This window comes from Sprattus sprattus (genome assembly GCF_963457725.1).
Source record: "Sprattus sprattus genome assembly, chromosome: 17".
NCBI classification, from domain to species: Eukaryota; Metazoa; Chordata; class Actinopteri; order Clupeiformes; family Clupeidae; genus Sprattus; species Sprattus sprattus.
In genome coordinates this window covers 5,126,439-5,131,438 of record NC_137915.1, presented here as the reverse complement: position 1 = coordinate 5,131,438, position 5,000 = coordinate 5,126,439, and the positions used below count along the sequence as shown (strand labels likewise).

At 45.6% G+C, this 5,000-nt stretch overlaps 1 protein-coding gene across 1 annotated transcript in view; it reads left to right on the top strand.

The window, feature by feature from the left end:
- Window positions 1–5,000, top strand: part of LOC308378296 (myosin-IIIa-like) — a gene marked incomplete at both ends in the record, with an annotated part of 28,170 nt that overhangs the window by 593 nt on the left and 22,577 nt on the right. The window lies entirely within an intron of this gene.

Here is a 5,000-nt window from a genome sequence, read left to right as displayed (position 1 = left end):
ACACTTATATTACATTTATTTGAATCAGCCTTCAGTCTGTGTTCATGTTACTGTGACAACCACTCACACCCAGGGCAGGGCAGGGCAGGGCAGGGCAGGGCAGGGCAGGGCAGGGCAGGGCAGGGCAGGGCAGGGCAGGGCAGAACATTGCATTAATTCTATTTTTGGCTCCAAAATGGGCTATTTTGCCTGGATTATAGATGCACATGTGGATATTCTATTGTGGACCATGGAAGTGCAGAATAAGGTATTGCAGGTTTTGGAGTCAGGCAGGGCAGGGCAGGGCAGGGCAGGGCAGGGCAGGGCAGGGCAGGGCAGGGCAGGGCAGGGCAGGGCAGGGCAGGGCAGGGCAGGGCAGGGCAGGGCAGGGGTCAGTATACTGTACATATAAGCTCCTTGGGCGCCACCATTGTGTGTCATTTTGTGCACCCCTTCCATGGTACTGAAGGTCACAAACAAAACACAGTGCCATAGGGAAGCTGACAGGCCTTACTAAAGCCATACAGTAATTATACCCTTACAGTTAGTAAAGACTACGCTTACTACACTCTTAGTTAGTAAAGCTTTGCAGTTAGTAAATACTACTCTTACTACACCCTTACTGTTAGTAAAGACTACTCTTACTACACCCTTACTGTTAGTAAAGACTACTCTTACTACACCCTTACTGTTAGTAAATACTGCTCTTACTACACCCTTACTGTTAGTAAATACTGCTCTTACTACACCCTTACTGTTAGTAAAGACTACTCTTAATACACCCTTACAGTTAGTAAATACTACTCTTAATACACCCTTACAGTTAGTTAAGACTTTGGGTGCAGGTGCTATCAGACTGAAAAACATTCTCCAGAATTGAGTGACATGGGTCGCACAGAATGTTTGTAATTGGGCTTGTGCTGAGGACAGGGTTATCTGTCCGGTTTTAGCTGCTATGTGTTAGATCTGAATTCCGTTAGAGACCCAGTAATGGTCATTAGATAATCCCAGTGATGAGTGATTATTTAGTCCCAGTGATGAGTCATTATTTAGTCCCAGTGATGAGTCATTATTTAGTGTAAAAGTGCCTGTCGGCCTCATCTGTCTTTTTCCGTCTTTCTGGCTTGTTCCAACACTCTGATTCTTTCATTCACTCTTTTTTCGCCCTTAATTGCATTGTACCTTTTGACTCTCTTTATAAGTGTGTATCTTTTCTTTCCCTACCTCCCTCTCTCTATCTACTTAGAGTCCTGCTCTGTCTCTGTCTCTGTCTCTCTCCTTTCTTTCTGTCTCCTTTGCCCAGACTATATTTCTTTTTCCAGAGGATAGATAGACAGATAATATAAGGTCCTATCCCTTTGAAAAACTGAATGGGACTGTTTAATCATGACAGGGAAGCTTAAGGAAGGTGTTGCCATTTGTATTCATTAAGGTCTCTGTCAGAAGACTCAACCAAAGCGCCCTGTCATGGTCCTGATCTACTCCAAAAATGGAGGAAGTCTAATGTCTCTTATCAAACTTTGTCTTATCCTCTGAGCTTAAACATACTAATGCTGTACATCCAGCCCGTAAGACCATCAAGACCAGGCCATTTTATTTTATATGATCCCCCACCCCCCCTCATTTGCTTCTAACTAATAATGTATTTATTTATTTACAGATTAAAAATAGATGTGTGCACAGCTATTGATAAGCACACTTGACTCTGTAGTCCATGCTCGGCAGGTACATTTTGTAGTGCTCTACATTAAAATGTCCTCTTAAAGGTCAAAACCCACTTGAATGACAAACAGAACTGTGATCAAACAGAAACCCTTTTTCTTTTACTATGGGCCATGTGGGCGGCTTTGTTGTAAATGGAGAGATATAATTGAGCGCGTGCAAACTAAAACCTACTTTATCATCTCTGAACTTGCGTGCGTGTGTGCGTGTGTGCGTGCGTGCGTGCGTGTGTTATCTACATTTGTAGCAAAATTGTGTTTTTAGAAGCAATATAAAAACTAGTTTCTATATGGGATTTTTATATTTCATTTTGGGAAGAAAAGTTGTCAAGTTTCCATCATAGTTTCATAATTTCTTAAGATATGGGGGCTACAGTGATAAGGAAAGTGCTGTTGTGTTGGCCCATATCTGGCTGCTCTGTTTTATTAGGTCTTTTTAAAATGCCTGAAGTGTCTCAGTTTCCTCTGTTTGTGTGCACTCATTTCTCTCCCATGCCTTCCACTAATTATTTGATCTCAGTTTGAAGTCATCACTGCTTTGATTATGGGTCATCTTAAAGGAGAAATGGTGCCAGTAGAGTAAATTAATTCTGAGTTTATACTTCTTGTGCAAACCATCGCTCATTTTTCCATCTTAGTGTTTACATCAAATCTGTCAACTTTGTACTCTGTTGTAGGTATAGACATTTTGAACTGAACTGAATGTGTAAGCATGTGTATGGCACATCATATGTCACAGCATAGTCATGTAACTAGTGTTTGCTTTCTGTCCTTACTTGAGTAGAACAAGTAATCAGTAGTTTTTCATGGTGTCCCCTATCATAGTAAGTAATCAGCAGGTCCTATGAGATTCTCCTTTGCATGCGGATGGACTTGAGCTGTTTATGTATTCAGACAGACTGTGACTTGAGTTGTGTATTCAGACAGACTGTGACTTGAGTTGTGTGTGTATTCAGACAGACAGTGACTTGAGTTGTGTGTGTATTCAGACAGACAGTGACTTGAGTTGTGTGTGTATTCAGACACTGGTTAGGGTTTCGGGCTGGTTCGATCCCCTACCAGTAGGAAAATGTGGGCAGGGGAAGTGGTGGAGCACTGCTCTTCCATGCCCACATCCACGGCTGAGGTGCCCTTGAGCAAGGCACCTACCCCCGATCACTGCTCCCCGGGCGGTCAAAAGCAGTTCACTGCTCCGGGTTAGTGTACTTCACTGTGTCTATCACTGTGTGTATCACTACCCTGGATGGGTAAAATGCAGAGATAAAATTCAAAGTGTGTGTGTGTCACTATCTCTGCCGTAAATAGTCACTAGTCACTAGGGCTAATTTCCATTCCATCCATCCACAGTGCATGTTGAAAGTTTTTCCTTCTTCAGCCTACACTCAATGCCCCACAATGACTAAGATGAAACAGAATTTTAGAAAAGTTTGCAAAACTTTATTGTATTAAATACTGTACTGTATTAAAAAGGAAAACATTTATTACATTGACTTAAGTACTCAGACCCTTTACTCAGTACTTAGTCGAAGCACCTTTGGCAGCGGTTGCAGCCTCAAGTCTTGGGAATAACAAGACAAGCTTTGCACACCTGGATTTGGGGAGTTTCTGCCATTCTTCTCAAGCTCTGTCAGGTTGGATGGGGACTGTTGGTGGACAGCCATTGTCAGGTCTCTCCACAGATGTTTGATTAGGTTCAAGTCAGGGCTTTCGCTACGCCACTCAAGTATATTCACAGAGTGGTCTTTGAGCCAGTCCTGCGTTGTCTTGGCTGTGTGTGTAGGGTCTTTGAGCCCGTCCTGCGTTGTCTTGGCTGTGTGTGTAGGGTCTTTGAGCCAGTGCTGCGTTGTCTTGTGTGTGTAGGGTCTTTGAGCCAGTCCTGCGTTGTCTTGGCTGTGTGTGTAGGGTCTTTGAGCCACTCCTGCGTTGTCTTGGCTGTGTGTGTTGGGTCTTTGAGCCAGTCCTGCGTTGTCTTGGCTGTGTGTGTAGGGTCTTTGAGCCAGTCCTGCGTTGTCTTGGCTGTGTGTGTAGGGTCTTTGAGCCAGTCCTGCGTTGTCTTGGCTGTGTGTGTAGGGTCTTTGAGCCAGTCCTGCGTTGTCTTGGCTGTGTGTGTAGGGTCTTTGAGCCACTCCTGCGTTGTCTTGGCTGTGTGTGTAGGGTCTTTGAGCCAGTCCTGCGTTGTCTTGGCTGTGTGTGTAGGGTCTTTGAGCCAGTGCTGCGTTGTCTTGTGTGTGTAGGGTCTTTGAGCCAGTCCTGCGTTGTCTTGGCTGTGTGTGTAGGGTCTTTGAGCCAGTCCTGCGTTGTCTTGGCTGTGTGTGTAGGGTCTTTGAGCCCCTCCTGCGTTGTCTTGGCTGTGTGTGTAGGGTCTTTGAGCCAGTGCTGCGTTGTCTTGTGTGTGTAGGGTCTTTGAGCCACTCCTGCGTTGTCTTGGCTGTGTGTGTAGGGTCTTTGAGCCAGTCCTGCGTTGTCTTGGCTGTGTGTGTAGGGTCTTTGAGCCAGTCCTGCGTTGTCTTGGCTGTGTGTGTAGGGTCTTTGTCCTGTTGGAAGGACACTCTAAGGTCTGAGGTCTTAAGCACTGTGGACCAGGTTTTAACCCCAATCTCTGTACTTGTCCGTTCGGCTTTTCTTCAACTGACTAGTCTCCTAATCTGTGCCACTGAACCACCTGCCCCGCCCCCACCCCCCGCCACACACACACACACACACACACACGCAGCATGGTGCCATCATGATTCATTGTTGGGATGGATGGATTGATGGACGGAACGTTGAGAAATGAGGCCAAACAGTTCAACATCTTGGTTTCATCAGAACAGACCAGAGAGTCTTGTGTCTCACAGGGTCCTTCAGGTGCTTTTCTGCAAATGCCAAGCAGGCTGTTCTGTGTCTTTCACTGGTGGTTGTGGTGATGGATGTGCTTCTGGAAGTTTCTCCAATCTCCGCATAGGATCTCTAGAGCTCAGCCAGAATGACCACCAGGTTCACGGTCACCTCTCTGACCAAGGCCCCTCTCCCCTGATTGCTCATGTTGGCAGGGCAGCCAGCTCCTAACTGTTCCAGAATTTTTCCATTTAAGAGTTATGGAGGCCATAATGCAGCAGGTGTAGGCTTGTAGCCTTCCCCAGATCTGTGTCTCGACACAATCCTGCCTCTGAGCTCTGCAGGCAGCTCCTCTGACCTCATGGCTTGGTTTTTGCTTTGAGATGCATTTTCAGCTGTGAGACCTACAGTATATAGACAGGTGTGGGTCTCTCCAAATCATGTCCAATCAATTGAATTGACCTCAAAGATGATCAAGAGAAT